Source organism: Perognathus longimembris, chromosome 4 (assembly GCF_023159225.1).
Source record: "Perognathus longimembris pacificus isolate PPM17 chromosome 4, ASM2315922v1, whole genome shotgun sequence".
NCBI classification, from domain to species: Eukaryota; Metazoa; Chordata; class Mammalia; order Rodentia; family Heteromyidae; genus Perognathus; species Perognathus longimembris.
The window spans coordinates 39833307-39860327 of record NC_063164.1 but is presented as its reverse complement, the minus strand read 5'-3'; the positions used below and the strand labels follow the sequence as shown (position 1 = coordinate 39860327).

General features: G+C 36.0%; 1 pseudogene; it reads right to left on the bottom strand.

Annotated features, from left to right (window-relative positions):
• Positions 1 to 7807: 7807 nt before the first annotated feature.
• Positions 7808 to 8436, bottom strand: LOC125349951 (annotated as a pseudogene).
• Between the last annotated feature and the right edge of the window lie 18585 nt (positions 8437 to 27021).

Below are 27021 nucleotides of genomic sequence, written 5' to 3'. Positions count from 1 at the left end.
TTGTGCCTATATTACCTTGTAAAGCCCTAGTGACTCAAGGTGAATTTTATCAAATCTGTTTTATAGAGGAGGAACCAGGCTTGAGAAGGCAAGTCAGTTGTCTATCACCTCTGCTCTTCAGTCATTTTATACTTTAGTATTATGCTTTAGGTCTGTTTCACCTTCAGAATTCTTTATTACCTGGTTATTATGTTGCTTCTACCAATGTAGATTTGTATCTTTGGGTTTCAAGTCTCTTATTTGAAATTTAAGTAATTTTTACAGTGTAAGAGACTTTTATATTGTCTCATAAGAGGAACAAAATTTGTTGTCTAATTCCCTTTCTAATCATAAAAGATTTCCAGTTGTCTTAGATATTATTAATGCAATGTAAAATGTGCGTATAGAAATCTGTGTAAATTATCATGGACAGAAAAAGATTTTGTACTTAGCATTTGATATTACCTAATTTTGCCCAGGTCTTCTTTTGTAGCTGCATCCTCTGGATATTAATGTTTTTCTTACCTTTGAACCTTGATTTTTATTATTTTTGGTGGTATATTTTTAGGTTTTTGAATTAACAGGAATAAAATTAGCCCTGTTCTCTTTTCTCTTTGCTTTTATTTTGTTCCCATTTCCTCTTCCATCTCCAGTCTCCTAGCAACAAAGCAAACAGAGGAAAACCTTTTATTTGAAAAAAGTTGATAGAAGAAATTAGGATTCAAAATTAATAGGTAAGTGATGATTGTCTTTTTAGATGCTTAAGTAACTAAGACAGCATAAAATGTCTCAGAGTTCATTTCTATGTACATGGTGGCCATCTGAGAACTTCCTGGAGGAGGGCAGAAAGGGTAGAAAATAACCTTTGATATGAAGTCAATTCTCCATTACATACTTATTTTTATTTTTGTACCTTTTTTTTTTAAAAGTCATGAAGTCATATATCTTGTTAGGATAAAATCATTTTACCTGCTTAAAGTAAACAAAACCTTCTTTCAGGCAAATACCCTCACAAGCTTCTTTCAGAGAAACTAAACTAAGACAAAATCTTTACATGATTTTATGGATCGTGGTCTCTATATGTCTGCAAGTGAGTGAAATTTGATTGTTAAAATTAACTAGCAAGATACTGACAACTGGAAACTCATGAATTTTTATGATCCCTAAAATATTGTTTTGATGCTCTGTTTTAACTTAAAAATCTTTGTTATATATGTGAATATATGCATATATATATGTATATAACATCACCAGTGAAATCAGTTAAAGTACCAATTCTGAATTAAACCATAGGTCAAGTTGCTATATCAGATTTAGTGATAAATTAGTTACAGGGTCTGGGCATGTGGCCAGGATATCTGTAGTTATCAGAAAAGCCATCTGTAAGCAATGCAATAACTATGGAAATGGTTTCTTAACACCTTAGGGAATCACTTGTTTGATCCTTGTATACTGTTAAAAATGAACTATTTCTTTTTATTCCAATCCTGAGCTTAAACTAAAGAAATAGTGTTGTTCATGAGCTTCTTTGCACTTCCAGCATGTTTGGTCATTAATTTACAGTAAAAGTCTCATGACATTTCCTGAACTGGCTGGTATTTCCTTTTTATAAAGTATATTTTATTTTTATTGTAGAAGTGATGTAGAGAGGGGTTTCAGTCATAGAAGTCACGTAATGAGTACATTTGTACATTTCCTTTTTTAATTTATTGTCAAAGTGATGTACAGGGAAGTTACAGTTTCATACATAAGGCAGCAACTACATTTCTTATCAAACTTGCTACATCCTCCCTCATTTTTCTCCCTCCTTCCCCTATCCCCAATTCCTTCATTCCCCCCGCCCCCCTCCATGAGGTGTACAATTGGATTACAGCATATAGTTTTGTAAGTATTGCTGTTGCATTGGTTCACCTTTTACCCTTTGTCTCTCCATTTTGTTGTTCACCTTTCCTTCCCAAGTTCCAACAACATTGAGATTCCACCTCACCCCAGTAAAAATGTCCTTTATCAAGAGAACTAACAATAACAGATGCTGGAGAGGATGTTGCCAAACGGGAACCCTACTACACTGCTGGTGGGAGTGTAAACTTGTTCAGCCACTCTGGAAAGCAGTATGGAGGTTCCTCAAAAGACTAAACATAAAATCTTCCTATAACCCAGCAGCCCTGCTTTTGGGCATCTACCCAAAAGACCACAAACAAGAACACACTAAAGCCACCAGCACAACAATGTTCATTGCAGCACAATTGGCCATCATTAAAATATGGAACCAACTCAGATGTCCCTCCATAGATGAATGGATCAAGAGAATGTGGTACATATACATAATGAAATTCCATGCCTCTATAAGAAAGAATGACACTGCCTAATTCTCAGGGAAATGGAAGGACTTGGAAAATTTTATACTAAGTGAAGTGAGTCAGACCCAAAGAAACATGGTCTCTATGGTTTCCTTCATTGGGTAATAATTAGTACCCATCTAGGATAGTCCTAGCAGAAGATCACAAAAGCTCAATATGTATATACATATGAACACATAAGATGATACTAACTGAAATGAACTCCAAGTTATGTAAATAACCATTATCATTGTTATTTTCAATGTACCACCTGAAATTGTTCCACTTTCTTTTGTCTCTTTCCCCCAGGATTTTACCCCTGATGTCACTGACTGCTGTATCTGTTTATAATTTTGTCTTACTTTTTCTGTGCTTCCCCTTTTACCCTCCCAAAGACAAATAAGACAAACAAGAAAAAAGGAAAACATAACAACAACAAAACAAAAAAATCCCTTGTTTCCATTTATTGGAATTCATTTCAAAAATATTATTTTATATGATCATATGCACATATCTATTGAGCTTTTGTGATCTGCTGCTAAGAATATCCTCCTTTGGTCTCACTGTGTGAATGTCTAGAGACCTGTGTAAATTATCATGTCCCAGTATATTAAAAACAACTGGTATTTTTACTTGTAGATTTATAGGCACATTCTAGTTACCACAAATGAAGGAAACTGTGTAACCTATGTTGTTTTGGGTCCTTCTGGTTTTGAGCCATGGTGCTGAGAGCTCAGGATTCTGAGTAGCAAGGGTTACAGACATGAGCTACTTGCTCTCAGTTAGAAGCTAATAATTTAAACTGAAATTGTCAAAAGAAGACAAGACAGTGGTGGATGTTAAGATTTGAGAATCTTAGTTCAAGGCCAGCCTGGGCATAAAAATCTGAGCAAGTTTTATCTTCCTTTAACAACCCAAAGGCACAACAGTGGTGGATGAAAGTGGTAGAGTGACAGTTGTGAACAGAATAGCCAAGTGAGAGAGTGAAGTCCTGAGTTCAAGCTTTACTACACACACACACACACACACACACACACACACAACATGCCCACAAAACAAATACAACACACACATACACAAATCAAGATACTGGGTGTTGGCCATTTTATAGCAGAATTGTTGCGTACATAGTTTGTGATTGAATGAACATTTATCTTTAGTATAAGAATAATAACATAGGTAACCAGCATGACTGGCAAATGATTTTTCATCATGAATATAAAAAATCAATTTTGATTGATATTTTGAATTTCCTCAAGTGACACATACACATAGTTCACACAAACCTTTCTACTTCATGGCCAGTATGTTCATTGCTTACTATTCTAACTAATAAATGAAAGCTTCCTTTCAGAACTACTTTAAGTTTATGCCACAAAAGGAGTTGCCTTCAGAATTAGACTCACATTGTACATTTGAGCTGACTGGCTACTCTCTGATTACACAAATAAGCCTAGTTGCAATTACAAACTCCTTTGTCACCCCAGCTATTGCAAGTCTGGGGAGTAGAGCTTGGTAACACTAGTGGTTGAAACCACTGCTTTAATATTAACCTGTCTGTATCAGGCTCTGTGAGGTTGTATAGTAATATTTCTAATTTATCTTAAACTATGCTCTGTTTTTGTTAGTATAGAAAACTGTTTTAAAAAACAAAACAGCTGGGCATCAATGTCTAGAGCCTATAATCTTAGCTACTCAGGAGGCTGAGATCTCAGGATGGTGGTTCGAAGCCAGCCTGGGCAGGAAAATTTGTGACTCTTATCTCAAATAAACTACTCAGAAAAAAGCCAGAAGTGGTGCCGTGGCTCAAACACTTGCCTTTAGAACAAAGAGGCTCAGGAAGAGAGTTCAAGCCCCCGGACACACACACACACACACACACACACACACACACACACACACGTACACATGCACACACACAAATCTGTGCATTAACATTACATTTTCAACTCCAATATGTGTTATTTCTACTGAACTGTATACAAATGTGAGTAACTGAAAGAATCATGGTGGGAGAGGAATGTTGGACTACATGAAAATAGTATGATTTCATGTTCCAATCATTATGGAATTCAAACTGGGCCCAGTAGCTCATGCCAGTAAATCCTAGTAACTCAGGAAATTGAAATCTGAGGAGAGCATTTCAAAGCCAGAGGGGGCAGGAAAGTTTGTGGCATTCTAATCTCCGCGTAATCACCAAAAAGCCAGTAGATTAGCTGTGGTTCAAGTGGGAGAGCACCAATCTTCAGTGAGAAAGCTAAGGGATGCTATCCAGACTCTGAAGCTCTAGTACTGGCAGAGAGAGAGAGGGGGAGGGAAGGAGAGGGAGATAGGGGAGAGAGGACAGTGGAGGAGGGGAGAGAGGACAGGGGAGAGGGGAGAAAGGGGAGAGAGGAGAAAGGAGAAAGAGGAGAGAGGAGAGAGAGAGAGAGGAGAGAGAAAGTGTGAGGAAAAATGGTTCAGTTGTTTCTTTTATTTTTCTTAAATCTGGTTATATCACTACAAAGTTTCTGGCCTGGGTGGCATAGTTTCAGTGTACAAGATGCAAAACATCTTGGGGTGGGGGTAAAGCTACTTCATTGGATGTATTGGATTTGTGGAACTTTTAGTATATCCAGTTCACCTTTTGGATCCAGCAACAAAGAAATGGGTTGCAACATACAGGAAAATACACTGAGATGACAGTGCCTTTTTACCATACTCTACGTAAACACAGATCCCATGAACAACCTTCCTCATTTTTCATAGATGCCAGCTGGACTCTTAACTGGAAATTCTGCAGGAAGACAGTAATTGATGCTTTCAGTTGTTTATGACCCCCCAAATTTGCTGTATCATTCATTCTCAAAGATTATTATTATAGCTGCATTGTTTTAGTACACTTCCTATTTCTGGTAATTTATAGCTGTCCATCTCCATGAATGGTAGTCATTTTCCATATGCAGCTGTGTGATGAATAGCAAGAGTTGCAAGTTAGCTGATCCTATAAAATAAGGAGTTAGTTGCTCTTATCTATGCTGTTAAGAATTGATTTATTTTTACTTTTTGGAAATTATTTTATCCACTTTCTTCTATATTGTTGCACAGTAGACTGATATTTTTCCAACTAACTGACATCATACAATTATCTAGAACATAGCTATTCATGTATTAATAAGCACTGAAAATCGCATAGCAAAATGATCATATCTGTACATTTAAATGATTAACATTTTAAGCCATGGAGCTGCTTTTCTTTAACTGTTTTAGCAAATTACTTTGGATACTTATTTTCCATCATATTATATCATATATTTTTTTATAATATATAATAGGATTTTCTTTTTTTTCAACAAGAAAACTTTTACTTTGAGGTGAACAAGTTTTAAATAAATTTTAAGACTTTTCTTAAAAAGATAACCATAGCTTTGTAATAAATTTTGAAATGGCAAAAATAAAGCTACTTTTAAAATGAAAAATAGTAAAAAAGTTAATATTTGCACTTTGCTCTTCATGTATCTGCTCTCAAGGCTATGATTAAAAGTTGCTTAGAAGGACAAATCTTATTAGGCCAGCACTATAGTTGATCATTGTTATGTGAACATTTAAGTCTGCTCAAAAATCACCTAACAGTGTACCCAATGACCTACACAGGCTAGTTTGCACGCAAGAAGCATGGGTGGATCATCAATTTATATCCTCAAAGTCACCTGGACAATGCATTGTTTGTTAATAATGAGCCATTAAGCATTAAGCATTAAGCATAATGAGCATAAAGCATTTTCCCACAAAGGTTCTTGGCTAAGGCTTTTTTTTGCTACATATGTAAAGCAGATATTTTAAAATGAAAACTGAACATGAAAATTAATGTAAATTTTGCCATATGCTAAGATATTTGAAAACAGACTACATGACAAACATTTGCAAAAGATGTCTATAGAATGCAGTTAATAAGCTGATAGAAATGCACTAGTGCATTAAAACATACATAATTTTCCTTGCATGATAAGATTTTAAGAATATCTTAAACTCAAATCATAAACCAATTGTACTACAAATTATACTTCCTTTTATATTATTTAGTGGCTACTTCTTGTTTTGCCTCTATAAACATGCTATTGCTTTGTAATGATATAGCAAGTCAAAATGTTTTGTTTACTATTAAGAGGGCTGGAACAGTGTTAATCAGTATTTTAGGCTGATTTTGTCATTTGATTACTTTAATATGAATATTTTCTAAAATAGTTATATTTTTCTGTAGTGTATTTCTTAGACGATTACAACTTTTCTTGCTCTTAAGTAAAAATTTCAATATAGCCAGGCATTGTTGATTCATTCCTGTAATCCTAGCTAGTCAGGAAGCTCAGACCTGAGAACTATAGTTCAAATCCAGCTCAGACAGGAAAGGCCATGAGACTCTTATCTCCAATTAACTATCAGAAACCTGGAAGTGGTGCTGTGGCTCAAAGTGGTAGAGTGCTAGCTGTGAGCAAAAAAACTCAGGGACAGCACTTGGGCCCTGTGTTTATGCTGCACAACCACCAAAAGAAAGGGGGCGGGGGAGGAATTAATGCATGTGTGAATTAGGAAGCCAAGGATTTCCTTACGTTGTTTAGAGCCCAAAAATTTGGTTAATTCATTTAATGTTTGTTGAGCTCTTGTAGGCTAAACACTGTGAAAAAAAATCTCTATATTAAAATAATAAAAACCTAACTGTCCAAATCTAGGAAACATATAAACCTTCCGAAATATTTTTATTATTTTTTTTTTGCCAGCATCAGGGTTTGAATTCAGGGCCTTGAGCTTGCTTGGCAGGCTCTTTACCACTTGAGCCATACCTTCAGCCCAGCTTTTTGCTGGGCAATTGGGCATGCAATCTTGTGGACTTTTCTTCTTTAGGTTGGCTACAAACCTCAAGCACATGGATCTCAGACTCTAGAGTAGTTAGTATTATAGACATGGGCCACCAGTTCCAGGCAAAAAGTAAATTTTGTATATGACATCCATATTTTTCTTCAATATACAAGCCACTGAATCTCAATTATAAGTGGAATTTCTTTTTGCTTTGAAAACTCTCCCATTTTTTTCTTTTCAGTGTAATTTTCTCATGAACTCCAATTACCATCCCATTTCTCTCCTTGTTGTCCTTTCAGGTTTTCATGATTGATTTTCTCCTGTTAATTTGATTTCTTTCAAAAGCTGCATTTGTCTCATCTTTGCATTAAGCTCTCTATGGTTTCTTTGTTATTATCTAAATTTTATGTTTACATAATATGTCTATGTTCACGATTTAGTCCTTCAGAATCTTATGAGACCCTGATTCACTTGTGGGAGAGCCTTCTGTTTAGTTCTACTAAGATGTGTCCTGTTAGGCCTTCACAGGTACAGGACACACTTCAAAGGTTAGAAATCAAAGAAGGGAAATAATTGTAAGCAAATTTATAACACATAAAGATAACTAAGTCTTGAGTAGGATTCAAGTCTAAAAGGAGTTAGGCCATGCCAAAAGTGAACATTTAAGCTGCATGGAGTACAGTTAGTGCATAAGAGAAATGCAAAGTAGTGGACTTTTTACGGCTTTCATTTGTTAAAATAGTCATATCCATGTAAGTAAGTGAGTTTTCCATAGTACATTCATTGGGTGTGTCTCTTGTCACCTTGTGGCATCCAGGATCCTGGCTGGAAGGTTTTGCTAGTGCTGGTGGGAGCCACCAAGGGTTCTTCCTTTCCAAAGTGTGGAGCAGAGGCATGCCCTTTTATCTCAGTTTGCGTAGGTGGAGGCAAGAGCTCTTCTTTCCTCTCTTTGCCAAGCAGTTTTTCTTTCTCATAAAAATCTTGGCCTTTTATTTTTTTTTCTCTATATTTTTTATTCTTTAGTATTTCCTCCATAGTTGGTGGAGACTTTCTTGTCTTTCTAATCCAAGCTTCCCATTCTGTTGGATGGTCCCTACTTCATAGTCTACTTCATTTTTATTTGCTGCTCTGTAATCCTTTTCTCTTGTATAGTTTGTCCTCTCCAGTTCTTGAACTCTGGGATATAGTAGTACTTGTTCCTGAAGTGGTCTGTGCCCACATGCTCCTTCACCTCCTTGGACAGTGCTCTCCACGAGGTGGGGAGCAGACCCCGAGCCCAGCCCATGCTTGCAGCCCGACTTGGGATTTTCTTAATATTAATAAAATATGCACTAGAGTTTTATGTTTCTTAGTTACTAAAAGGTAGAAGACTGATACCACACTATTCTATAATTGTTTTCAAATAATAGATCAAACACAAATATGTAAACTTTTTGTGTTTCAGCGCATATATCTATATTAGATTTATTTTTAGTGTGGTACTGAGGAAACAAACCTAGGACCTCACACATGCAAGGCAAGCATTAACACTAAGCCACATTCCCAGTCACAGATTGTTAAAATTATATTTCAATATAACATATGTTGGGGAAATGTAAATATTTTTAAATATTAGAGCAATTTCAACTTTATGTAAGAGCAGTTTTATCTTTTGCAGGTCCATTTCTTTCTTTTTCCTTTTTTTTTTTTTAAATAAAACAAGTACATAGTCATCAACCTTTCCTACTGATTCATAACATGGTTTCCTGAGAAAGTTCATTTGAAGGTCATTAATGTTTTGCTTTTCAAGTATTTCAATCTCAGTGATTGTTCTTCATTGAAACAGAGACAACTTTATATGATAGAAAATATCTATTATATAAGAGAGAAGCATAATGCTTACCATGTTTAATTTAGTATGATAATGTGAAATATGGCCATTTAGGGTACCATTTAGAACCGTTTTGTACAATTACTTGAAAATAATAATTAATGAATTAAAAACATGTAACAACCTAGGTAGCATAAGATATTTAAATTGAAAATGATCAGTGAGTGACTTTTTTGAATGAGATTCTGTTTTAGAAGCTCAACATCTGTATTATATATACAAAGCAACACATTAATACCCTACTGTAATGAATGAATCTTGAAATTTACCTTTAATGACTTGTAAGACTTTGTCTTGCATCTTTTGGGTCACAGACTCCTTTGAGTTTGTAATGATGTGGTATCCATACATAGGTTTTATCTAGGAACAAGGCAAAATATTTTTTTTTTTTTGGCCAGTCCTGGGCCTTGAACTCAGGGCCTGAGCACTGTCCCTGGCTTCCTTTTGCTCAAGGCTAGCACTTTGCCACTTGAGCCACAGCGCCACTTCTGGCCGTTTTCTGTATATGTGGTGCTGGGGAATTGAACCCAGGGCCTCATGTATACAAGGCAAGCTCTCTCGCCACTAGGCCGTATCTCCAGCACAAGGCAAAAGATTTTTGAGGCCACCTGAGGCCTGTATATCATTATGATGAGTACTTGTACATGATCCAAACAGGTATCTTCTGCAGTCCTTTCAGCTTTCGGATCTGTGGGCATTTGTGAGCAAGTGCATTGTACCTTACCATGAACAACAATCAGCTGTGAAAGGCACAAACATGCAACGGAGTGGAAATGCTTTATGCTTCATGAGATGAGTCATGGTGTCTTTTCTCCTCACTTTCACCACTCCATGCTAATCTGGAAGGAAACACAGGAGAACAGCCGTTCGTTTGTAGAAGATGGGGTTTTCTTGATTGCTTAATGATTGTGCACTTTAGTTATATATAGCCTCATCTTTATCTTAGAAAAAAAGTTGAGAAAGATATATAAAAGTATTGTCATTCAGTGACAAAAATAACTTGTATTTGAATTAAGACTATACAGAAAAATGAGAAAATAAGAACTTTCTGTATCTGTACTCAAAGCTATTATTAATTTTAAAAATCCCTTTGGAATGCTGTGGAGTTGTGTTAATAAAATTATTGTGTTAATATATTCCCATTGTTTCTGCATTATTTTAATGTTGTCAGGCCAATTGCCTTAATTTAATATCTTAGCTAATAAGTTTTGAACAGCAAAACTGGCTAATAGCTACTTCCCTAAATTAGTTGAGATGATTTTCAACTGCTAATCAGACTCATGGAATGTTCCAGAGAATGATGTATTCTTACAATGTTCAGAAAAATTACTTTAATAATTAGAAAAAAATATGCATTTGTCTACAATCACTGGAGCACAGTACACTAAATCTCTCATCATATGAATCATACATGTAAAGTTAGGTGGATTGTTAAATGTTAATTTGTCATTGCTGATTAGGGAACTGAATAATTCAAGAAGTTTGTGGTTTGAGAATGTATTAATATGTGAGCTACTTTACATTTGGGATCATACATTGACTGAAAAAACAGGAAACAATAAAAATTCAACATTTAAACATGGATCATTAGTACACATTAAATACATTAAATTCATAATCTCTTTCATTAAACCAGTATTGTCAGGATTTGCATCTGTGGTCTATGGGTGGTCTTTAAAGCACATGGAAACTCTCAGAAACAGTAGTAAAAAACTACATACAGCAATAAAATATGTTGGAAATTAACTATACTACTTGGGAGGGGGGTGTGGTGAGGGGAAGGAAGGTGGGAGAAAAATGAGGGAGAGGTAACAAATATGACAAGAAATGTACTCAATACCTTACATATGTAAATGTAAGCACTCTGTAAATCACCTTGACAATACAATTAAATTACAAAATATAGTTTTTTTTAAACTATATGTGCCTGTGTATGCATGCTGTTTTTCTGGGAAAAAAATGTTCTTACCTTCCATCAAGTTGTTAAAAGGATCTATAGTCAGAAAAGGTTTAGGATTATTACAATATCAGTTCTGTCCCAATTATTCAATGTGCAATTAAATTTGAAATAAAATATTGATGTGCTTATTTCCAGAGAGTTAGCATGAAATAATAGACTAATTAGAGATTAGTTTTTTTATTCAATGCTTGGTGTAGCAAACAAGAATTAGCCCTTAGAAAGAGGGAAAGTACTCCATAACCCTTCTTAAAAAAGGAGAAATTTGACTATAAGTCTAAAAAGGGAAACTTTACTTAAATCACACTAAAATCCTTATTAAGAGACACAATTTCAGAATATTTGGTGAAAACCTATAATTCTGTTGGAAATTGCTTTCTTCCCATTTTGGCTGATGCTATGTTAATTAGTTTAACAACCACTACATCTGTTATTTAATTGTGAAATCATTGGAGGTGATTAATTAGGCAAATTAATTAGGCAGATAAGATTGTTTTTAATTCCCTGTATTATTGAAATAGGCAAATAAAATTGTTTTTAAAATCTTATATATATTTTTAGCTGACAGCTATGTTATAGAACATTGAATTAAATTTGTTTCAGATAAGCAGTGATTAATTTTTAGTATGCTCCAAATATTTTAGAGGGCATAATAATCCTAAAAATTAAAAATGCACTATTCACCAACTCAGGATGTTATACTGCTATTGATAAATTTGACAACCTTACATATATAAATGCTAAAATTATCCAGAGGCAACAGAAAATAATTTTTTAAATTTTAAGGTGGAAAGTATGGGGAACAAATTTACCAGATTTTTAAAAAAATTTGAAGGTAGAAAGTATGGGTAACAAATTTACCAGATTTTTTAAAAAATGAGAACTTAAAAGTAAGGCTAGGGATGTAACTCAGTAATAGTTCTTAACATGTGTTTCTCTGGGCTTGAACTTTAGCCATTCCCCCAAACCAAACAACAATGAAATGAGAAAAAATAAGTGAGCCTTAAAAATAATAAATGAATAATAATTAATATACATTATATGATATTACAATTAATACGTTTTATATATTATAAAGAAAAATGCATCATGAATTTTAAGGTTTAAATAAAAGAAAAAACATCTTTATTTTTATAAAGGAAGAATTCAAATATCACATTTAATAGAAATTATACCTTTTGTAATTAAAATCTCTCTAAAATTGAAACATAATCCAAACTTGGAACCACTATGTAGACAAATGCTTGTGGAGGTAGAGCATGTGCAAGAATGAGTAAAATCATTGGAATACAAAATATTGTTAAGCATGGATCTGCCATTATTATGTCTAAATGAGCATCAACAGAACTGACATTTGTGACTAAGAAGTAAATAATAGAAGAATGTTACAGGGAACTTGAAAGCTGAGGAAGATTGAAAGATAAAGAACCCAAACCATGAAAATTTGCTGTGGTAGAGAGCAAGGGAAAATGAGAAATAGAATGGAAGAAAATCAAGAGCTAAACAAGTAACTTGGATTGAGAATGTTTTATTTGGGGGAAAAAAAGGAAATGCACAGAATTACTCAAGTTTGAAGAGCTAGTTGGGAAAGACAAGTAAAATGAGAGTGGTAAGGGAAGGAGGCCATATTTATGCAGATCCCAGATGGGTTGTATATGATAAGAAAACAATAATTACATGATAATATGATAGTTGTCTATCATACATAGTTGTTAGGATATTGGTTTTGTGTGAGTGAAGACACACACACACACACACACACACACACACACACACACACACACACAGTTGCCAAAATAGTTTGGCAGCTGTATATGATTGCTGTGGTCAATTGATGCTTGCCATGTGTGTAGAACACAGGAGGTTACTCACTGGATAGTAGAATAGTAAGAGACTTGTCTACATTCCCTCTTGTCTCTTGCACCCTGTTTGTGTTTAAGGGTAAGTGATACCACAAAGGAAAGGAAAACATGCCCAAGACATAGTGGATGAATGAATGAACAAAAGGAAACTCACAGATCTTCTGAAGAAACAATATATTTCCTAAACAGTTGAAGCACTTTGTTCATTAATAATTAAGCCTAAAATTAGAAAAAAATATAAAAGCCTTTACTATTTGAATACCAATTTCAGGATTTAATATCAGTATGTAATTCCTTTAAAATAAAAGAACAGTGCTGCAGTTTGTAAGAGAATGAAGCATGAACCTAGGAATGCATACTAAAAGTTATGTAGAGAATATAAATTGTTTAGAATATTGTATTCCTTAGAGTTTATAATGGTTTGGATCCTGAAAGCAAATGTCCCTTCCCTCCGTTTTCAGAACCATCCTAATGGTTGTAACACAACTGGTTATTATGCAGCATCATTTTAATAATTTATTTGAAATATATTCTTTTTCATGTTATAAATTCAATTAGGATTACATCCTTTCTAATTTAGTTTTAATTGGAGATATCTGGCAAACATCACTTAATCAAATGATCAAAGTTAACAATATCAATAATGCACAGTTAAGATAATAACATAGTAACACTTTTGGAGTATTCCAGTTATAACAGAAAATTGGAAACTGGTCATAAGTAAACATCTGCAAAACCAGTGATCTGTGCATGAAAGAGCCCTCTTCACACTACAGTCTTTTGGGACTATCTTTTTGGACCTTCTGCTATAGCAGAAGTGGATGTTGGCAGGAAACAGCATTGGGGACAATGTAGACATAGATCCATAGGCTTTGTAAGCTGTCACAAAAGATTTGGCTTCTACTAAGATGAGATGCAATTAGAAAGTTGTGAGCAATTTGATCTGATTGTTAAAGAATTTCTTTTAAACACACTTCAAGAAAGGGGAAAGCAAATAAGGAAGGTACATTGATGAAAGAACATTGGCAAGATGTTAATCTTTGAGGCTCAGCAATGGCTACATGAGGGTGGTCTGGCCATTTATCTGTATCTGTGAATGTTTGTTAAGGTTTATAAGTTACTTTAAATGATGAGTGTTACATGAGCAGTATACATAAGCATACAAGAGAGAAGCAAGGAGACTAGCCTGGCTGAGAGGAAAAATAAACTAGTCTTGAGAAGAAATACAGAAAATGTTTCAATCATTTTGGAAATGCATAATGAAATATTCAGTGCTGATAATTTAAATCATTTCTGTACCTTCAGATGAATAATATTAAATAACACTATGCCATTTTATATTTATAAGAGTAAAAGAATGGATGTTTTGCATTATTTAAAATAATAATGATTATGGAAGTGGCACTATGGCTCAAGTGGTAGAGAGCTAGCCTTGAGCTGAAGAGCTCAGAGACAGCACCCAGGCCCAGAGTTCAAGCCCCATGGACCGACCAAAATACAGATAAAAAAAATAAATAAACTAAAATGATAATGATAGTACAATAGTAGAATTATTTAGATGATTATAACTTTTCTCTATTCTTAAAAATAATTTTACAATAAGAACTTTAAAAACTAACCTCTTTAAATTAAGCATAAACACCTGAAAACTGAGACTCAAAACAACAAATTGAAATGAGTTAAATTTGATTTCTCTGGTTGGACACATGAGTTGGCTCCTAATTGATTTTTCAATGAACTTCAAAACAAGAAGAGACATTTTGATTCCCTGTTGGTAAGCAGAATTATGTTATTTGTGGTTTGGCTTTTGTTCACAGTCTCATTTGGGGGTCTGGTTTCCAATTCATATACAACTTTGAAAGCTCACCATGATTCATAACTTCTTGTGTTGCTCAATTTATGAGACTGAATTTTCAAATCTCTAAATCAGAATGTACATAGTGGAGCCAGATTTACTTCATTGGCTCTGTTTAGAGTACTAGAAGTGCTGATTTGCTTTAGTAGCAATAGAATGTAAGCAAAATGTTAAGGCTATAACTATCCTGGATAGCTGTCTAAATAAAAAATTTTTGAATAATAATTACCAAATTTATGTGATACATTTAAAAATAAACAACAAAAAAGATCAGTATCAGACTCTGAAGTGGTTCTGATTATGTTAAATAATCCATACAGACATTTATTGAATAAAAAATGAAAATGATTCAATTCTATTACTGTAATTTTACTGACATCAACCCAATATGTAAACGATATAACAATCTTCAAACATGAAAAATATTCTATAGATATTCTTTTAGGTCCTGTGTTGTTTTTTTCTTGAGGTATAGTTATCTGCAAACTTCTATAGGAACATTTCATATAGATATTTCTATTAATTATGAGAAAGGACACACCTTCACCACACTAGCTCCTATTCTTTTTCCTCCTCCTTTTTTTCCTTTTTAACCATAATCTAGCATTCAGAACATAGCTTGGGCGTGGTGAAAATTAGAATTGACGTAATTCAAAAAGAAGTTTGTATGATATACATATGTATGTATAGTAAAAATTACCAAATGCTGTGTGAGCAAAGGGAAAGAATTAGAGGAGAAATGGAAACTTGGTGAAGGAAGTGAATTTGTTCAAAGTGCCCAAGTGTGTAAATATCATATTGGAAGTGTCTCAGTAAGTGGAATGAGATGCCACTGCTAGTGTTATCAGAAAGATCAATGGGAAAGATATTACAGTATCAATGACAAGAATGTTTTGAAGAAGGTCAAATTATTTTAAAAATTGTACAGCAGAGCTGTAAAAGGAAAATTAGCATTTTGTGGGCTCCTGGTTGTATAGAACAAGAGAGGAAGATTTTAATTTAACTGTGATAGACAATATGATAATAACAATGAAAGTCAAACAGGAGTAAGCAAGGGAAAACTAGAGGAAGTAAAGACAATATACATAAAATATTCCTCAAAGAATTGTGTAGACACATTGATTAGGCTTTGGGGGTTTTTCTTTTGTTTGTTTTGCAATATTGGGACTTGAACTCAGGGCCTTTCACTTGCAAGGATTCTGATCTATCACTTCCCCCACTTTGATTAGTACTTTCCTGTAAGATTTAAGATACAATCAGTACAGAAAATTAATCTATGAGATTTATCATATAGTATTCTGAACAAAGTAATTCTCCTTTAATAACCCAGTAGTATAAAGAACCTCAATAAATATATTTTTGTGTCCCCAGTAAATATAAAAGGTAAAAGACAACTATATATTTTTAAATATAAAAAATTCCAGTAATCTTTATTAGGAGAAATTGCTGAGGATGTGAGACAGTTTATTTTATATAACAGCTACATTCAAAAAGTGATGGTTCAACATAACATTTGGCTAGTTTTGATTCACTAAAGAGTTGACCAGTGAAGAATGATAAGAGTAGAGAATGTTCTCACTTCTCCAATGACACTGAAATTTGTACAAATTGTTTCACATTGGTACAACTTGTTTGTAGCAGGTAGTTGAGGATCACTCTCAGTACCAGCTATAGCAAAGACAACTTTCTCCTTTTGTAATTTCTTTGAAGAAAAATGTTAATAACATGCTTTGTTTATGTAATAAATGCTACTTTGAATGAGAAAGTCTAGCTTTACACACAAGATAATTTGAATTCTGTTTGGGTATGAGTTAAATCTGATTTTTTTCTGCTGTAAGGATGTGTTTATTTCTCCTCTCCCTCTTGACTATAATCTAATCTTACACCCTTTTTATTCTTTTTTTCTACCAGGGAATGAAAGCATCATCATGTTCTATTGAATTCTATTTTAAATGGCAGAGTTCAGTAGGGCTGACACATTGGTAATTAACTCATTGGGGAAATGAAACAGGCCCTAAAGGCCTACCACATACTTGTTTAGGCTAGTGACTTTAAATGATTCACACAGAGAATGTTAACACTGAATCACGTAGGTCCATTTTGAAGTATATTTATGGGAAGTTGAAATAATGTGGTTCTATGAGCCAGGGAGTATGCAACCTCATTTTTAAAGACTCTTTCGTCTTCACTTGTCTCATTTTCTGAGTAAGAAAACTGAACAACACAATTGCCAAAGTCTCTACAGCTCTGATTCTTCTGATTAGCCTCCTTTCTACTTCATGAGCAGTAAGACCTCCCTGTCTTTGAACTTGCTCTCAGTTTGCTTGGATGACTTTCTCCTCCTAGTCCTTCATGTGTCAGACACACAACACAGCTCTTGCTTTTATGTTCTTATATTCCTTTGAGTATTTGCTGAATGATGGAGTTGCTAGATGATACGATAATTCCGTTTTTTTGAGGAATGTCCATACTGTTTCCATAGTGAGTGTACTAGTTTACATTCTACCACATCCTCAGCAGCATTTGTTGTCCGTGTTGTTGATGATGGCTACTGTGACTGGAGTGAGACAAAAATGGTTTGATTTGCACTTCCTTTATGACAGAAATATTGAGCAGCTCTTCACACATTTATTGGCTGTTTTTATTTCTTTTCAGGATTGTTTGTTCAGCTCATTTGTCTATGAATTAATTGGGTTTTTAGTTCTTTGGCAGTCAAGTTATTTGAGCTACTAAGCTCATTCTGTAATCTGATTCAGATAAAACAAGAAGTGGTCAATTACATTGACTTAGAATAAATTATCCCATATTCCCTTTGGAGCAAGAGCTACATTTTGTATCAAGAGATTTTAAATGGAGATGTTGGAAAGAAACATTTGGAAGGATTCTACAGGATTTTAATTTTGGACTAAAGTTGTTACATGTATTAAATATCCAAGCAAAGAAGCCAAGTAGGTATTTCAATACAGCAGTCAAGTCAAGAAACATGATCTACACATAGAGATATACACATAGAGAAATGTGATGAGAGTATGCAAGGTACTGAAGTGCATAAAATAAAAAACACAATTATATAGGGAGTAAATGTAGCTAGAATATAATATGAGTCCCTCACCACTTAGAGGTTACAGAAATGAGGAAGATTCAATGGAAAAAGATTGGGAAATGCACAGAGGACATTGTGGAAAGTGGGAAAACAGTGATAACTCAGAATCAGAGTGAAGGACTTTCTCTAGGGTGGTGAGCTCACCAGTCATTCTAAAAGCTGCTAAGTCTAGGATAGTAAGAAGATAGAATTATCAGTAAATTTCAAAGAATTGTTTAATGGTGATACATTCTAATCTACATGTACCCTTAGACAGATTTTCCCCCACAAAATGGGCTAAATTCTGACTATATCCTTCAAATAGTTTTTAAATTTAAAAAATTTATTTTTATAGTAAAGGTGATGTACAGATAGCACACAGTTACATCAGTCAGATAAAGAATGCATTTGTTTTTGTATAATGTTACCAATTCCCTCATTCCCAGTTATTCCTTCCTGTCCCTGCCCACTACTTGTGTAGTTTATTTTCAACATAGTGTCTAGTGAGTATCACTGCTGCATTTGTTCACCCTTTCTCACACTATTTCATGTGACCCCTTACCAAAGACAAAGAAATGAACACACAGGACAAAAGGAAAACAAAACAAAAACACCAATAAAGAAAAAAAAACCCAATGAAACCCACTTATTTCTATTTCCCGGAGTTGATTTTGATAAACATTAATTTATATGAACAGATTCACATAGCTATAGCACCTTTGTGATCCTCTTCTAAGAATACAATCCTTTGGTCTCACTCTTTGTGAATACCTAGGCCTATATAATTTATAATTTATGTACCAGTGTATTATTTTTCTTTTACCATCCATGTGTTTATGTGTATATTTGTAGACACATTCTAGTTACCACAAATGAGGGAAAACATGCAACCTGTTTCTTTGGTTCTGACTTACTTTGACTATTTTTTATTTTTTAAATTTTTAATTTTTTTTCTTATTTATTGTCAAAGTGATGTACAGAGAGGTTACAGTTTCATACGTTAGGCATTGGATACATTTCTTGTACTATTTGTTACCTCCTCCCTCATTTCCCCCTCCCCTTTCCCCCTTTCCCTCTCACCCCGTGAGTTGTTCAGTTGGTTTACACCAAACAGTTTTGCAAGTATTGCTTTTGGAGTCGTTTGTTTTTTTATCCTGTGTCTCTCAATTTTGGTATTCCCTTTCACTCTCCTAGTTCTAATACCAGTATACACAGTTTCCAATGTACTCAGATAAAATACACTGATAGTGCAGGTACAACCACACGAAGGGGATACAAGAGGATCATCAACAATAGAAGCTACAGTTTCACATGGCATGTTGAAAATAATTACATCAGTGATCTATCACTCGTTTCCATAACATGGAGTTCATTTCACTTAGCATTATCTTATGCATTCATAGGGGCATAGCTATTAGGCTCTTGTGGTCCTCTGCTGTGACTAGCCTAAACCTGTGTTAATTATTCCCTATGAGGGAGACCATAAGTCCACGTTTCTTTAGGTCTGGCTCACTTCACTTAGTATAATTTTTCCAAGTCCTTCCATTTCCTTACGAATCTAAAACTAGATCCTTATATATCACCCTGCACCAAAATCAATTTCAAATGGATCAAAGACATCGAAATTAAAATAGATACCCTGAAAACACTAAAAGAAGAAATAGGAGAAAAACTTGGGTTCCTTGGCACAGGATGGAACTTCCTTAACGAAAACCCAGAAATGCTACAAATCAAAGAAAGGATGGACAAATGGGACTGCATCAATCTGCAGAGCATCTGCAGGGCAAAGGGCATAGCTCACAAGATAAACAGAAAGCCCAAAGATTGGGAAAATATCTTTACTGGCCATACAATGGACAAAGGCCTCATATCTAAAATATATGCAGAACTAAAAAAATCAAATTCTTCCAAAACAAAACCACAAAGAACCAACAGCACCCTCAACAAGTAGGCAAAAGACTTATAAAGAGACTTCTGTGATGAGGAAAAGAGAATGGCCAAGAGACATATGAAAAAATGTTCTACATCACTGACCATAAAAGAAATGTAAATCAAAACAACATTGAAATTCCATCTCACCCCAGTAAGAATGTCCTATATCAAGAAAACTAACAATAAATGTTGGAGGGGATGTGGCCAAAAGGGAACCCTACTTCATTGTTCGTGGGAATGTAAACTGATTCAGCCACTCTGGAAAGCGGTATGGAGATTCCTCAGAAGGCTAAGCATAGAGCTCCCCTATGACCCAGCAGCCCCACTTTTGGACATCTACCCAAAAGACCACAAACAAGAACACACCAAAGCTACCAGCACAACAATGTTCATCACAGCACAATTTGTCATAGCTAAAATATGCAACCAACCCAGATGCCCCTGAGTAGACGAATGGATCAGAAAAATGTGGTACATATACACAATGGAATTTTATGCCTCTACTTTGACTATTATTGTTTCCAATTTCCTGCCTCTAGCAATTCAGGCACACACATTATCTTGGGGGTGAAATTTCCCTGCCTTTATCATTAAGACAAGATGTTGCCAGTTAAACACAACACTATCAACTACCACATGGCTAATATGGCACTGGTTAGATCCAGTATCCTTATTTCAGGCTGCTGTTTCTTTGAGGGTTTATGGGATGGAGTTAACTTTTTGAGGTGTCAGTATACTTTAGGTATGAGGCCCTTATCTGATGCATAGCTTGTAAAAAATCTTCTCCTATTCTGTGGGCTTTCTGTTTGTCTTGTTAGCTATGTCATTTGCCATGCAGAAACCTCAGTTTGGTGTACCAAATTTATCCAGTCTTTCTTCCTTCATATATTTTGAGTAAAATAAGCTCTTTAAACATTATTAACAAGCGTGGAAACTTGGTTGACTTGGGCTATTTATCATCAAAATTTGGGAGTCAAAGATGAGTCTAGAGTCATAATTACTCTATTAAAATGGTTTCATTCTGTATAGTGTGTTGCAGCTGCAGTAACATGAAGAAGAAATACATCTTTCCATTTTTACATGAAAGTAAAAAAATTACAGACATTCTGATTGAAGGCTATCAACTTCATTTTTATTATTTACTGTAGAAAACACTTCTGTCTTTTAGCCGGTTGTGATCAAAGCCATTAGATTCCATAATAGTTGATTTTTTTATTCATCATCTTGACTAGGCTAAGGGATGCCCAGGCACCTGGCAAAATATTTTTTCTATGTACATCTGTGAGATATTTGTAGAATATTATTTGAATCTTAGATTGAATAAATAAGATCACCGTTCTGTATTTGTATGAGCATCATTTCATCCAGAAAAGACAGTACTGGAACAAAATGGGAGAGGAAGGATAAATTCAATTTCTTTCATATGCCGGGTATCTGTTTCTCCTGCTGCTCTTAAATCACAGTAGGAATTTTATAATCAGACTCCCTCCCTAACCCCCCGCCCCCCAAATGCCTCCCTCCCCCACCCAGAGGAGAAAGGTTACTTTTCTTTTTGGATTGAATTAAAACATTCGCTTTTCTGGTTTAGCAGATTTACAAAAAGAAGACCATCAGACTTTCCAGGCTTACTGAATGAAATGATAAAATTAATAGACATACAGACATAGATATTGAAATAGATATCTTCTGTTGGTTTTGTTTCTGTGAAAAACTCTAACACAGTTTCTTGATAATTCAAATGTACTCAATATTCCCTTGGCAACTTTCATGTAATTCAATCTGTATTTCTTTTCTAAAAAAATAACCCAGACATACATACAAATTTCATATAGATGCAAATTACAGAATTTTTTAGTACAATTTAGATGTACATTAGGAAACAGAGGTACTATCCATATTATATTCAGGATTATTAAACAGTAGATACATCATCATATCCACTTTGAAATTAAAAATATTATATTAACCTAAATTTCACTTACAATGATTGTTTCATACCAGATTTATAGTTATTTCAAGAACTGCTTCATTCAGCCACATGACTAAGAATACAGTAGATGAATTAGCTTGTTGTTTTTACCTTCTCTTTTGGAAAACATGGCTATAGAGAGTCACATATATAAGACAGTATTTATAACTAAAAACAATGCTAAAGCATGATCTAGTTAAAATAATAAGTACTATTATTGTCATTTTATCTATGGAATTAGTATGTTGAAACACAAGATATGAGAAAAATATATGTTTCAACTGTTATTCTCACATAAGACTTAGCTGTATTTCTATTTCTATTGTATTTGATAATAGTCCAGTTGGCACAGGTCTCAAGTCTCTTAACTACAAAACTGATACTGAAAGGTAAGGACTTAGCACAGGACTCCACCCTGAGCTTCTGCTGATTAATTTAAAAAGATTTCCTTTGCAGATTTTTCCAATCCCTTAGCAGTAGCTCTGAAGCACATGAGATGAGACACCATTTCCTTTATTTACGGAAAGTGTTGCTAAGTTAAGGCCTCTATACTTACTGTTCCATTTTTCTTCTGAAAGCTAGAGAAAGAAAAACAATCGAAATTTGTGGTAGATGGTTTCTATGTGCTTATTAAGCAGGGTTACCTAGAAATAAATGTGTCTTAAGGGAATGCCAACCAGGGAAACAATAGTTAGAAGGTAAATCAGTCTTTCCCCACAGTTTTAATAGAGAAAGCTCTAATTGTATTTTAAATTCTGTAACTAATATACTCTAGTAAACTACCACAAGATATGATATGAGCTGTTAAATTATGGCTTTCTAAAATACATCACTAACTTATTTCATCAATAGACTTATATTCATTTCAGCTGTATTAAAAAACCCTGGAAAGGCTACTCAGGAAGAGAACTGGCATAGCAACAATGTCAAATTTCTGCTTATTCAAATCATCTCCATTTACCTTTAAAACATATTTAGAAACCTTTTGTTGCTTAAGAAAGAGCCACCGAGAAAGAGGGAACGGGGGAAGCCACCACGACACTTCACCAACCCCTGAAGGGCCAACGGCGGCGCGGGACACACACACAAAGCAGCAAAAGTGAGTCCCCCATAATCCCTTCCCCCAACGGGAGACCCAAGCCCGACAAAGAAGCTATATCTCCCTCCCTCCCCCTCCCCACTCCCGTGGGAACAAAGAACCCCCAAATCAGGCGGGAAGCTCCCATCAGGCGCTGGGAAGCCAGTCTAGCAGGCGAAGGGCGGAACAGCCCCAAGCCCCCACAGGTTCCTGAACTGGCAGAACCAGCCCCGTCCCCTTCCCAACAAGGGCCGGGGGACGGCCGACAGGGCAAGCCCCACCCGAGGCGCCTGGACCTTGCGGACTCTTACAACTAAAATCACAGGCGCTGGTGGGCAATACCAGCCCAGCAGGGTCACCTGAGCCTGATCTCGTTCCCCCTCCTCGCAGCAGAGGCGAGGTCTGAGGGTGCCAAGCCACACCCGGACAGTCGATCCCACTGGGCCCCACACATACTGCCTCCCCCCCCAACGGACTCGCGGGAGGGCGCAAGCACAACCCAACAACCCAGGGCTCACTCTGGAAGGCAGACCCCGCTAAAGTGCCTGTTGTAGGGGACTCACAGTGCACAGGAGGGCGGGGCCCCGGCGAAAGCGCCCGCTCTGATAGGCGTGCCCTGCACTGGTGGGCGGGGCCACAGCGACAGCACCTGCTGCCGTAGACACGCCTACACAGAAGGGAGGGAAGATCTACACAGACCTCCAGATGCGCAAATCACAAAGAAACATAACTCAGTTCATCAAAGGACAAGCCAACTCGCCAGCTCCAAAAAGCAGCACGACTGAAGAGGAGATGGAGAATAAAAAAGCAAATGAGGCCATGTTAACAGGAATGATCGAAACCGTCAGAAATGAAATCAGAAAACAATTCCAGGAGTTTAGAGCGGAAATCTGGAAGGACACCCAGGAAGCCAAGAAAGAAATGGAAGCAAAACTGGATACAGGGCTGGGGATATAGCCTAGCGGCAAGAGTGCCTGCCTCGGATACACGAGGCACTAGGTTCAATTCCCCAGCACCACATATACAGAAAACGGCCAGAAGCGGTGCTGTGGCTCAAGTGGCAGAGTGCTAGCCTTGAGCGGGAAGAAGCCAGGGACAGTGCTCAGGCCCTGAGTCCAAGGCCCAGGACTGGCAAAAAAAAAAAAACAAAAAAAACAAAAAAAAAACTGGATACAATGCAAGCCTCGTTTAAAGAAATGGAAGCAAAAATGGATACAATGCAAGCCGCCTTTAAAGAAAATCTCCACACCCTGAGAATTGAAATGCATGAAAAAATAGATTTAAAATACAACTCTTTAAAGGAAGAAATTTCCACGATCAGAGCTGATATGACAACCATGAATAGCTCTCTGACATCCATAAACTCCGCAATTGAAACCATAACACAAAGAGTGGACCATATGGAATCCAGAATCTCTCGCCTGGACGATGAAGCAGCTGACAACAACCAGAAAATGACCACACTCCAAGAAAAGGTGAAGCTTCAGGGAAGATTAATCCAGGAACTAATGGACAAAGACAAGAGATATAATCTGCGCATAATTGGAATAGAAGAAGGAGCCGAATATCAGAACAGAGGGCTTAATCATGTTCTCAATAAAGTTATTGCAGAAAACTTCCCCAATCTCACAGGGGACCCCATCCAGGTAACCGAAGCCTATAGGACACCTGGCAGGCCAGACCCCAGGAAAACCACCCCAAGGCACATAATATTCAAGACTACAGACCTCAAGATTAAAGAGCAAATTCTGAATTCAGCCAAAGCGAAGAAGGAAACTTTTTTCAATGGGAAGAGGATTCGAATAACATCCGACTTATCCACACAAACTTACCAAGCTCGAAGTGAGTGGAAGAACACCATCCAAGTACTTCAGAATAACAATTTACAACCTCGGATCAAATATCCAGCGAAACTGGAGTTCACATTCGAAGGGAGAACCAGATCATTCCACACCAAAGAGGAGCTGAAGGAGTATGTGAATAAAAAACCAGCCCTACAGCGAATATTAAGAGGGGAAGCCCACCCAACAGAGATCGTAAAAGACACACAGACAGAATCAGAAAGAAACTTCAATAGCCAAAGTCCAGCAGAAAGACCAGCTCACTGAAGACAAGAAGAAAAAAAAAAACAAAAAAAAAAAAAACAGGAAAAAACAGCCCAACAAGAAAATGGAAGGAGAAAAAACACCCTTATCCTTGATCTCTTTAAATATAAATGGCTTAAACTCCCCGATCAAGAGGAGCAGACTGGCAGAATGGATCCGCAAACAAAAAGTTGACATCTGCTGTCTACAAGAGACCCACCTTACAGCAAGGGACAAAAACAGGCTTCGAATGAAAGGATGGAGCAAGATCTACCAAGCAAATGCACCCACCAAAACGGCAGGTGTAGCCATTCTGATCTCAGACAAGCTGGACTTCTCTTTAAAGTCCACTCAAAAAGACAAAGAAGGACACTACATATTAATACAAGGAAAAATCCAGAATCAAGACATCACGGTGATAAATGTATACTCACCGAACAAAAGAGGCCCTACATATGTCAAGCAAATTCTCACAGAATTACAGAGCAAGATAGATGCAAACACAATCATAGTGGGTGACTTTAATACTCCTCTCTCTCCAAGAGACAGATCCAACACCCAGAGGATTAGTAAGGGAGCTGAGGACCTAAATAACACCATTTCCCAAATGGATCTAACAGACCTATATAGAACCTTCCACCCTACAGAGACCCAATACACCTTCTTTTCAGCAGCCCATGGATCATATTCCAAAATAGACCACGTCATAGCCCACACAAAGAACCACAGCAAATACAAAAGTATTGACATCATCCCATGTATTATATCTGATCACAGTGGATTAAAGGTAACCCTCAACAACAAAGGATACCACAGAGCCTATACACACTTTTGGAGGCTAAACCCCACGCTGCTATCCAACACTTGGGCCACAGACCAAATTAAAGATGAAATCAACGAATTCATAAGCCACAATGACAAAGAAAACACATCACAAAGAAACCTATGGGACACAGCTAAGGCAGTACTGAGGGGCAAGATCATTGCACTCAGTACCCACATTAAAAGAATGGAAGCAGAGCAGGTGAATACCCTCACGATGAAACTAAAACAACTGGAGAAACAAGAAATGACAGAATCTAAAACGACTAGGAGGGGAGAGATTACAAAGATTAAAGAAGAGATAAATCTGATTGAAAATAGAAAAACCATTCAACAAATAAATAAGACTAAAAGCTTGTTCTTTGAGAAAATAAACAAAATTGACAGACCCCTTGCAAGACTCACAAAAAAAAGAAGAGAAGAGACTCATATTCGTAAAATCAGGGACTCCACAGGAAAAATTACAACAAGTACACACGATATTCAAACAATCATAAGTAGCTATTTCCAAAACCTCTACTCAGCAAAAAACAATAATTTTACAGAAATGGATCAATTCTTAGAGAAGTACAAACTGCCCAAACTGAACCAAGAAGAAATAAATGAACTAAATAAACCAATAACTTACGGTGAGATACAGGAGGTAATCAAGAACCTCCCTACTAAGAAAAGCCCAGGCCCAGATGGATTCACCAACAAATTCTACAAAACCTTTAGTGAGGAGCTAATTCCAATACTCCTCAAACTCTTCCGCGAAATAGAAACGGAGGGAGAAATCCCAAACTCATTCTACGAAGCTAATATCATACTCATCCCCAAACCAGGCAAAGATCCAACAAAAAAAGAGAACTACAGACCAATATCACTAATGAACACAGATGCAAAGCTCCTCAATAAAATATTAGCTAACAGGATCCAGAAAGTGATCAAGAATATCATACATCATGACCAAGTAGGCTTCATCCCTCAGTCACAAGGATGGTTCAACATCCGTAAATCAATCAATGTAATTCACCACATAAACAGAACTAAAATCAAGAATCACATTGTTATCTCAGTCGATGCCCAAAAAGCCTTCGACAAAATACAACATCCATACCTATTAAAAGCTTTGGAGAGAACAGGAATAGATGGAACATTCCTCAAAACAATAAAAGCCATATACAACAGACCAACTGCTAATATCATATTAAATGGAGAGAAACTTAAATCATTCCCCCTAAACACAGGAACAAGACAAGGATGCCCACTCTCCCCACTTCTGTTCAACGTAGTACTGGAATCCCTAGCCATAGCAATAAGGCAAGAGAAGGACATCAAAGGGATCCACATCGGCAAGGAAGAAATCAAGTTATCCCT